Below are 11,466 nucleotides of genomic sequence, written 5' to 3' on the forward strand. Positions count from 1 at the left end.
CCTCAGTACTGACCGTCTGACAGTGCAGCACTCCCTCAGTACTGACCCTCTGTCAGTGCGGCATTCCCTCAGTACTGACCCTCTGACAGTGCAGCACTCCCTCAGTACTGACCCTCTGACAGTGCGGCACTCCCTCAGTACTGACCCTCTGACAGTGCGGCACTCCCTCAGTACTGACCCTCTGACAGTGCAGCACTCCCTCAGTACTGACCCTCTGACAGTGCGGCACTCCCTCAGTACTGACCCTGTGACAGTGCAGCACACCCTCAGTACTGACCCTCTGACAGTGCAGCACTCCCTCAGTACTGACCCTCTGACAGTGCAGCACTCCCTCAGTACTGACCCTCTGTCAGTGTGGCATTCCCTCAGTACTGACCCTCTGAGTGCAGCAATCCCTCAGTACTGACCCTGTGACAATGCAGCACTCCCTCAGTACTGACTCTCTGGCAGTGCAGCACTCCCTCAGTACTGACCCTCTGACAGTGCGGCACTCCCTCAGTACTGACCCTCTGACAGTGCAGCACTCCCTCAGCACTGACCCTCTGACAGTGCAGCAATCCCTCAGTACTGACCCTCTGACAGTGCAGCAATCCCTCAGTACTGACCCTCTGACAGTGCAGCACTCCCTCAGTACTGACCCTCTGACAGTGCAGCACTCCCTCAGTACTGACCCTCTGACAATGCGGCACTCCCTCAGTACTGACCCTCTGACAGTGCGGCACTCCCTCTGTACTGACCGTCTGACAGTGCAGCACTCCCTCAGTACTGACCCTCTGACAGTGCGGCACTCCCTCAGTACTGACCGTCTGACAGTGCAGCACTCCCTCAGTACTGACCCTCTGTCAGTGCGGCATTCCCTCAGTACTGACCCTCTGACAGTGCAGCACTCCCTCAGTACTGACCCTCTGACAGTGCGGCACTCCCTCAGTACTGACCCTCTGACAGTGCAGCACTCCCTCAGTACTGACCCTCTGACAGTGCGGCACTCCCTCAGTACTGACCCTGTGACAGTGCAGCACACCCTCAGTACTGACCCTCTGACAGTGCAGCACTCCCTCAGTACTGACCCTCTGACAGTGCAGCACTCCCTCAGTACTGACCCTCTGTCAGTGTGGCATTCCCTCAGTACTGACCCTCTGAGTGCAGCAATCCCTCAGTACTGACCCTGTGACAATGCAGCACTCCCTCAGTACTGACTCTCTGGCAGTGCAGCACTCCCTCAGTACTGACCCTCTGACAGTGCGGCACTCCCTCAGTACTGACCCTCTGACAGTGCAGCACTCCCTCAGCACTGACCCTCTGACAGTGCAGCAATCCCTCAGTACTGACCCTCTGACAGTGCAGCAATCCCTCAGTACTGACCCTCTGACAGTGCAGCACTCCCTCAGTACTGACCCTCTGACAGTGCAGCACTCCCTCAGTACTGACCCTCTGACAATGCGGCACTCCCTCAGTACTGACCCTCTGACAGTGCGGCACTCCCTCAGTACTGAGCCTCTGAGAGTGTGGCACTCACTCAGCACTGAACCTATGACAGTGTAACACTCCCTCTGTCCCTACCACAGCCTGGACCTAATGGGAAGATAAAAATATGCAATGGAACGATTTGCAGAATGATTAAAAGTCTGACAAGCCTGAATCCGGCTATTGTTTCCAAAGTTATTACCATGTGGGAGGGGCCACACAGGACAAGGGGTTTCATAGATTCTGACACACCCGTACGATGATGGGTAAGCTACTAAGATCACTTGGACCTGAATATCCTGCTATACATCAAGCCATAATTTTGAACTGGAGCTCCCGTCTCCATGACCATCCAACAGGGGGTTTGAGCCCATCAGCCCTGATTCAGAGGCAGGAATACTAATGTTGAGCCTTGGACGCCAGTGTGAGTTGTTTAATGCCATTCACCTGTCGCAGGTTCTAAACCTTGACTCAGTTCCCTCTTGTCATCTAAAATCAGCAGAATAGTGTGGATGCTGAAATCTGAAACAAACAGGGAATGTGGAAAACTCCAGCCATCTGGCAACATCTGCTACATCACTGCCGACTGCTGGGTTCACATGTCCCAGAGTGATTGCACTGGTTCTATGTCACAATTAATGAACTGTTGATGAAATTACCGATGCGTCCACACCTTTAGATCTCCATATTGGCATCCTCTTCTCTGATGTAGGTCCTGAATTTCAACTATTCTTTCCATTACTCACCTGATGAAGGAGCTGCGATCCGAAAGCTAGTGATTCCAAATAAACCTGATGGACTTTAACCTGGTGTTGGAAGACTTCTTACTATTATTTTCAGTTGAACCTTTTGTGGTCAAAGTCACTAAATATGTCGCCATTGTAAACTCAATCAAAAAAGGATGATAATAATAATAATTTTTATTATTGTCACAAGAAGGCTGACATTAACACCGCAATGAAGGTATTGTGAAAATCCCCGAGTCGCCACATTCCGGCGCCTGTTGGGAGAATTCAGAATGCCCAAATTACCTAACAGCACATCTTTCGGGACTTGTGGAAGGAAACCGGGGCACCTGGAGGAAACCCACGCAGACACAGGGAGAACGTGCGGACTCCGCAATGACAGTGACCCAAGCCGGGAATCGAAGCTGGGACCCTGGCGCTGTGAAGCAACAGTGCTAACCGCTGTGCTACTGTGCCACCATTAGTGTAGAATAATAAATTAGGATTTATATACCTGCCAAAGTACAAAGACACTGACTTCACTTTGGTCAGAACCTGTCGCTTGCCTGCATTGTCTGTCTTCAACTGCTACGATTCTGCCCAGAAGCATGTCCTGCACCTGATTGTTGAAATGGAAGTACAATAGAGTTCATCTAATAGGTGTTAGAAGACTCTAAGTGAAGAGGCAGCACAGTGGTTTAGTGGTTAGCACTGCTGCCTCTCAGCGCCGAGGACCTGGGTTTGATCCCGACCCCGAGTCACTGTCTGCGTGGAGTTTGCACATTCTCCTCGTGTTCGCGTGGGTTTCACCCCCACAACCCAGAGAGTTGTGCAGGGTGCAGGGTAGATGAATTGGCTATGTTAAACTGCCCCTTAATTGGAAAAAAAGAAGTACTCTAAATTGAGAAAAAAATATATTCTGAGTGGGAATGCAGTTGTCTCTAAACATTTAAATCAACACTGGGGATTTATGTGCCCAACAAAAACAATGCACATTAAATAGCGAAGCGCATTTAAGAGAATAGCTATTTTTGGCACCAGCCATGCTCAAACCCAATTCTGAAACTCACTCAGTGGATAGTTAGTCCACATGTGATTAAACCAAAGTGATGATTTGAGAGTGCATTATCCAGGCTGCTTCTCTCTGGAGTCAGGTCAGGGCTAAACAGTAATGTTGCAGTGTACACAAAACCCTGTATCATGTCAGCCTAATGCCAGTCAACTACTTTCCAAATTAATCTCCCACTATCTCTACAGAGTGTGCCTTGTGACTGATTAGTCTGTCTGTCGCCAGTCACTGGGTGTTATCAGTGAGCCAAGTTGTTCGTCTGGGAGATGGTGGCGTGGTGGTAGTGTCACTGTACTAGTATTTCAGTGGATCAGGCTAATGCTAGTCTCAATAACAGTGACCATGAAACTAACATTGATTGCTGTAAAAACCCATGTGGTTCATTAATGTCCTTTTGGGAAGGAAATCCTCCATCCTTATCTGGTCTGGCCTACATGTGACTCCAGACTCTTAACTACCATCTGAAATGGCCCAGCAGGGTAATCAGGGATTGGTAATAAATGTTGCCCTTGCTAACACCCTATGATGAATGTCAGAATTTCCAATTATAGGCATTTGGTGCAGTAAGTTTCTTCAAGGGATGACTGTGGATAGGCAATGGCAAACATTCAAGGGGTGCATGGGGGAATTGCAACAATTGTTTATTCCTGTCTGGCACAAAAGTAAAACGAAAAAAGTGGTCAATCCCTGGCTGACAAGGGAAAATCAGAGGTAGTATTCGATCCAAAAAAGAAGCATACAAATGAGCTAAAATAAACAACAGGTCTGAGGATTGGAAACAGTTTAGAATTCAGCAAAGAAGGACCAAGGGATTGATTAAGAAGGGGAAAATAGAGTACGAGAGTAAACTTGCAGGGAACATAAAAACAGACTGTAAAAGTTTCTATAGGTACATGAAGAGAAAAGGATTGGTGAAGACAAATGTAGATCCCACAATCAGAAATAGGGGAATTTATAATGGGGGACAAAGAAATACATACGTTGGTTCTGTCTTCAGAAATGGAACGGGGAACACAGGGTTTAGTGAGAGGGAGGAACTGAAGCAGATCAATATTAGTAGAGAAATGGTGCTGGGGAAATTAATGGGATTGAAGGCTGATAAATCCTCAGGGCCTGATAATCTACATCCCAGAGTACTTAAGGAGAAGGGGCTGGTTTAGCACAGTGGGCTAATCAGCTGGCTTGTAATGCAGAACAAGGCCAGGAGCGCAGGTTCAATTCCTGTACCGGCCTTCCCTAACAGGCGGCGGAATGTGACGACTAGTGGCTTTTCACAGTAACTTCATTGAAGTCTACTTGTGACAATAAGTGATTATTATTCTTATTAAGTGGCCCTAGAAGTAGTGGATGCATTGGTGGCCGCCTTCCAGGATTATGCAGACTCTGGAACAGTTCCTACTGATTGGAGGGCAGCTATGTAACCCCAATATTTAAAAGGGGAGAGAGAGAAAACAGGGAATTATACACCAGTAAGCTTGACATCGGTAGTGGGGAAAATTCTAGAATCCATTATCAAAGATTTTCTAGCAGAGCACTTGGAAAACAATGGCAGCATCAGACAATGTCAGCATGGATTTATGAAGAGGAAATGATGCTTGGCTAATTTACTGGAATCCTTCTGAAAATGTAACTAGTAGAGTTGATGAGGGGAAGCCAGTGGATTTGGTATATTTGGACTTCCAGAAGGCTTTCGACAAAGTCCCGCATCAGAGATTATCGTATGAAATTAAAGCGCATGAGATTAGGGGTGTATTGAAATGGATAGAAAACTGGATGGCAGACAGGAAGAGTCGGAATCAGCGGGTCTTTTTCCAATTGGCAGGCAGTGACTAGTGGGATACCGCAGGGATCAGTGCTAAGACCCCCGCTATTCAGAATGTCGATTAATGATTTAGATGACGGAACAAAATGTCATATCTCCAAATTTGCAGAGGTTGGATGGGAGGGTGAGTTGTGAGGAGGATGCAGAGATCCTTCAGTGTGATTTGGACAAGTGAGTGGGCAAATGAATGGCAGATGCAGTATGATTTGGATAAATGCGAGGTTATCCTCTTTGGCAGCAAAAATGAGAAGGCAGACTATTATCAGAATGACCATAAATTAGGAGAGGGGACTGTGCCATGAGACCTGGGTGTCCTCGTACACCCGTCACTGAAGGTAAGCATGCAGATGCAGCAGGCGGTAAAGAAGGGAAATGATATGTTGGCCTTCATTGTGAGAGGATTTAAGTACAGAAGCAGGGATGTCTTCCTGTATACAGGGCCTTGGTGAGGCCACTCTTGCAATATTGTGTGCATATTGGTCTCCTTCTCTGAGGAAGGATGTTCTAGCTCTGGAGGGAATGTAGCGAAGGTTTACCAGACTGATACATGGGATGGCAGGACGGACGTATGAGGAGAGATTAAGTTGATTAGAATTGTACTTGCTGGAGTTCAGAAGAATGAGGGGGGATCTCATAGAAACCTATCAAATTCCAACAGGACTGGACAGGGTAGATGCAAGAAGGATGTTCCCAATGTTGGGGTGTCCAGAACAATGGGATCATTGGCAGATGGAGTTTAATGCGGAAAAGTGTGAGGTGGTTCACTTTGGAAGGAGTAACAGGAATGCAGAGTACTGGGCTAATGGCAAGCTTCTTGGTAGTGTAGATGAACAGAGAGATCTCGGCATCCAGGTACATAAATCCCTGAAAGTTGCCACCCAGGTTAATAGGGCTGTTAAGAAGGCATATGGTGTGCTAGCCTTTATAAGCAGGGGGATTGAGTTTCGGAACCACAAGGTCATGCTGCAGCTGTACATAACTCTGGTGCGGCCACACCTGGAGTACTGCGTGCAGTTCTGGTCACCACATTATAGGAAGGATGTGGAAGCTTTGGAAAGGGTTCAGAGGAGATTTACTAGGATGTTGCCTGGTATGGAGGGAAGGTCTTACGAGGAAAGGCTCAGGTAATTGAGGTTGTTTTCGTTAGAGAGGAGAAGGCTGAGAGGTGACTTAATAGAGACATATAAGATAGTCAGAGGGTTAGATAGGGTGGACAGTGAGAGTCTTTTTCCTCGGATGGTGATGACCAACACGAGGGGACATAGCTTTAAATTGAGGGGTGATAGATATAGGACAGATGTCAGAGGCAGTTTCTTTACTCAGAGAGTAGTAGGGGTGTGGAACGCCCTGCCTGCAACAGTAGTAGACTCGCCAACTTTAAGGGCATTTAAGTGGTCACTGGATAGACATATGGATGAAAATGGAATAGTGTAGGTCAGATAGGCGTCAGATAGTTTTACAGGTCGGCGCAACATCGAGGGCCGAAGGGCCCGTATTGCGCTGTAGTGTTCTATGTTCTATTGTCTGAAGAAAAGAGGTCGACCATTTAGGACAGAGATGAGGAGAAATGTCTTCATCCAGAGTGGTGAGCATATGGAATTCGTTACCACCGATTATAGTTGAGGCCAAAACATTGTCAACGGAATTCTTCGTCGGCAGGATTCTCCACTCCGCTGGCAGCGCACCCACACCTGTGGGTTTCCCAGGCGTGGGGTGGCCACAATGGGTAATCCCATGAGCCGGCTGACAGGATAGAGGATCCTGCAATCGGTGACAGCGCGCTGCGCAGGAAAATGCAGCCGGCGGATTGGAGAATCCGGCCCAGTGTGATTTGAAGAAGCAGTTTGATATAGCTCTTGGATGGAAGGCAGAATTAAGCTATTGAGTTGCATGATCAGCTATGATCATAACGAATGACAGAACTGGCTTGAGGGGCAGAATGGTCTCTGCCAGCTCCTATTTTCGATGCATGATAGGGCATGAAAAAACACTGGCAGGGAAAATAAAGGAGAATCCCAAAGTGTTTGATAAGAGGGTAACCAGAGAAAGACTAGGGCACATGAGTATGTGGATTTAGGGCGAGGAGGGTAACCAGAGAAAGAGTAGGGCCCATGAGTATGTGGAGTTAGGGCGAGGATGAGATCAGCCATGATCAAATGGCAGAGCAGACTCGATGGGCCAAATCATAGAATTTACAGTGCAGGAGGCCATTCAGCCCATCGAGGCTACACTGGCTCTTCCAAAAACCACCCTACTGAAGCCCACATATCTACCCTATCCCAGTAACCCCCACTTAACATCTTTTGGACACTGAGGGCAATTTAGCATGGCCAATCCACCTAACCCGCACATGTTTGGACTGTGGGGAGGAAACTGGAGCACCCGGAGGTAACCCACGCAGACATGGGGAGAACGTGCAGACTCCGCACAGACAGTGACTTGGCGGGAAATTGAACCTGAGACCCTGAAGCTGTGAAGCTGTGCTAACCACTGTGCTACTGTGCTGCCTGGTTTGTGCTCCTATATCTTATGAATTAATTGAGATTTGAAGCAACTAAGGAAAAAATAAAGAAAAAATGCAAAGAGAAGGGACTGAGCCTCAAATGCTGGCTTTGACGGTGGGATAGCACGAGCAGGGTGGGCTGAATGGCCTGAGGGCCATGAGGAGTGTGATTGGCCGGAGTCGGATTGTGCCCCACCCCTTTGCTCAACACTGATTGGTCACCGCCGTATGACTGACATCCCGATTTGAACTGATTTACGATTTGTGCATTCCGTTCGCAAACACACTGACTGGTCACCCGGAGTGACCATAGAGTGACCACAGTGACCCCAGAGTGACCCCGGAATGACCAGCTGACCCTCATCCTCCGGACAGCCGCTCCAGGGCTGAGCCGGTACTGCGCATGCGCCACATCCGGGCGCCTGGCGCCGGAGGGCGGGGTTTGTTTACGTCACCGCGCCGGCTGCGTGCGGCCCTGAGCGAGGACGTGGCAGCGGCGGAGAGAGCGGCACTGAGAGAGAGAGAGCGGGCCTGGGGCCGCCGCGGTGAGTCCCTCACTCACTCAGTCAGTCAGGGGCAGCGGGGGGAGAGCCAGGCAGCGGGGCAGCGGGCAGCAGCTCAGCCGGAAGACCCGGACCGGCCGATCCCTCCAGCCCGCCGGGCCCGCGGCCTCGGCCTTTCCTCCCGGAGCCGCCTCGAAAACCCCACCTCCCGCGGCGCCGCTCCGCAACCCGGAGCCCCCCGGGAACAGCCCACAGAGCACACACCACCCAGCCTTTCACCCATCTCCCCCACCCCCCCATCCACCCTCGCCCCCCCCATCCACCCTCACCCCCCTCATCCACCCTCACCCCCCATCCACCCTCACCCCCCTCATCCACCCTCACCCCCCCATCCACCCTCACCCCCCCATCCACCCTCACCCACCCCATCCACCCTCACCCCCCTCATCCACCCTCGCCCCCCCCATCCACCCTCGCCCCCCCCCATCCGCCCTCGCCCCCCCCATCCACCCTCGCCCCCCCCATCCACCCTCGCCCCCCCCCATCCACCCTCGCCCCCCCCCCCCATCCACCCTCGCCCCCCCCATCCACCCTCGCCCCCCATCCACCCACACCCCCATCCACCCTCGCCCCCCATCCACCCACACCCCCCCCATCCACCCACACCCCCCCCCATCCACCCTCACTCCCCCATCCGCCCTCACCCCCCCATCCACCTTCACCCCCCCATCCACCTTCACCCCCTATCCACTCTCACCCCCCCATCCACCCTCACCCCCCCATCATCCCCCTCACCCCCCATCATCCCCCTCACCCCCCATCATCCCCCTCACCCCCCATCATCCCCCTCACCCCCCATCATCCCCCTCACCCCCCATCATCCCCCTCACCCCCCCATCATCCCCCTCACCCCCCCATCATCCCCCTCACCCCCCCATCATCCCCCCATCCCCCTCACCCCCCCATCCTCCTCACCCCCCCTCACCCCCCCATCCTCCTCACCCCCCCCATCCTCCTCACCCCCATCCACCCTCACCCCCCTCATCCCCTCACTCCCCACCACCCATCCACCCTCACCCCCCCCCCCCTCCCTCGCCCCACCCCCTCACTCGCCCTCTCCCCCGCCCTCACCCCCTCGCCCCCCTCACCCCCCTCCCCCACGCCCCCCCTCCCCCACGCCCCCCCTCCCCCACGCCCCCCCTCCCCCCCCTCCCCCTCACCACCCCCCCCCCTCCCCCTCACCACCCTCCCCCTCACCCCCCTTCCCCTCACCCCCCCTTCCCCTCACCCCCCTCCCCCTCACCCCCCTTCCCCTCACTCTCCCTCCCCCTCACCCCCCTCCCCCTCACCCCCCCCTCCCCCTCACCCTCCCCCTCCCCCTCACCCCCCCACCCCCTCACCCCCCCATCCACCCTCACCCCCCCATCCACCCTCACCCCCCATCCACCCTCACCCCCATCCGCCCTCACCCCCCCATCCACCCTCACCCCCATCCGCCCTCACCCCCATCCGCCCTCACCCCCATCCGCCCTCACCCCCATCCGCCCTCACCCCCATCCGCCCTCACCCCCATCCGCCCTCACCCCCATCCACCCTCGCCCCCATCCACCCTCGCCCCCCCCCATCCGCCCTCCGCCCCCCCCCATCCACCCTCGCCCCCCCCCATCCGCCCTCGCCCCCATCCGCCCTCGCCCCCATCCACCCACACCCCCCCCACCCACCCACACCCCCCCCATCCGCCCTCACCCCCCCCATCCACCCTCACTCCCCCATCCGCCCTCACCCCCCCATCCACCTTCACCCCCCCATCCACCTTCACCCCCTATCCACTCTCACCCCCCCATCCACCCTCACCCCCCCATCATCCCCCTCACCCCGCATCATCCCCCTCACCCCGTACCATCCCCCTCACCCCGTACCATCCCCCTCACCCCGTACCATCCCCCTCACCCCGTACCATCCCCCTCACCCCCCCATCATCCCCCTCACCCCCCCATCATCCCCCTCACCCCCCCATCATCCCCCCATCCCCCTCACCCCCCCATCCTCCTCACCCCCCCTCACCCCCCCATCCTCCTCACCCCCCCATCCTCCTCACCCCCATCCACCCTCACCCCCCTCATCCCCTCACTCCCCACCACCCATCCACCCTCACCCCCCACCCCCTCACTCGCCCCACCCCCTCACTCGCCCTCTCCCCCGCCCTCACCCCCTCGCCCCCCTCACCCCCCTCCCCCACGCCCCCCCTCCCCCACGCCCCCCCCTCCCCCTCACCCCCCTCCCCCTCACCCCCCCTTCCCCTCACCCCCCTTCCCCTCACCCCCCTCCCCCTCACCCCCCTTCCCCTCACTCTCCCTCCCCCTCACTCCCCCTCACCCCCCTCCCCCTCACCCCCCCCCTCCCCCTCACCCCCCCCCTCCCCCTCACCCCCCCCCTCCCCCTCACCCCCCCCCCTCCCCCTCACCCCCCACCCCCTCACCCCCCATCCACCCTCACCCCCCCATCCACCCTCACCCCCCCATCCACCCTCACCCCCCATCCACCCTCACCCCCCATCCACCCTCACCCCCCATCCACCCTCACCCCCCATCCACCCTCACCCCCCATCCACCCTCACCCCCCCATCAACCTCGCCCCCCCATCCACCCTCGCCCCCCCATCCACCCTCGCCCCCCATCCTTACCCTCGCCCCCCCATCCTTACCCTCGCCCCCCCATCCTTACCCTCGCCCCCCCCATCCTTACCCTCGCCCCCCCCCATCCACCCTCGCCCCCCCCCATCCACCCTCGCCCCCCCCCATCCACCCTCGCCCCCCCCCCATCCTTACCCTCGCCCCCCCCATCCACCCTCGCCCCCCCCATCCACCCTCGCCCCCCCATCCACCCACACCCCCCCCATCCACCCACACCCCCCCCATCCACCCTCACCCCCCCCATCCACCCTCACTCCCCCCATCCACCCTCACCCCCCCATCCACCTTCACCCCCCCATCCACCTTCACCCCCTATCCACTCTCACCCCCCCATCCACCCTCACCCCCCCATCATCCCCCTCACCCCCCATCATCCTCACCCCCCATCATCCTCACCCCCCATCATCCTCACCCCCCCATCATCCTCACCCCCCATCATCCTCACCCCCCATCATCCTCACCCCCCATCATCCTCACCCCCCATCATCCTCACCCCCCCATCATCCTCACCCCCCCATCATCCCCCTCACCCCCCCACCATCCCCCCATCCCCCTCACCCCCCCATCCTCCTCACCCCCCCTCACCCCCCCATCCTCCTCCCCACTCACCCCCCCATCCTCCTCACCCCCATCCACCCTCGCCCCCCTCATCCCCTCACTCCCCACCACCCATCCACCCTCACCCCCC

The 11,466-nt window shown here is 55.9% G+C and overlaps 1 protein-coding gene across 2 annotated transcripts in view; it reads left to right on the forward strand.

Moving 5' to 3' along the window:
• Positions 1 to 8,015: 8,015 nt before the first annotated feature.
• Positions 8,016 to 11,466, forward strand: part of sec24c (SEC24 homolog C, COPII coat complex component) — a 74,166-nt gene continuing 70,715 nt past the window's right edge. For both annotated transcript variants that reach the window (XM_038782678.1, XM_038782679.1), the window contains exon 1: positions 8,016 to 8,128. The gene's annotated coding sequence lies outside the window, so the exon portion shown is untranslated. The remainder of the gene's footprint in view (positions 8,129 to 11,466) is intronic.

This window comes from Scyliorhinus canicula, chromosome 22 (assembly GCF_902713615.1).
Source record: "Scyliorhinus canicula chromosome 22, sScyCan1.1, whole genome shotgun sequence".
Classification (NCBI taxonomy): domain Eukaryota; kingdom Metazoa; phylum Chordata; class Chondrichthyes; order Carcharhiniformes; family Scyliorhinidae; genus Scyliorhinus; species Scyliorhinus canicula.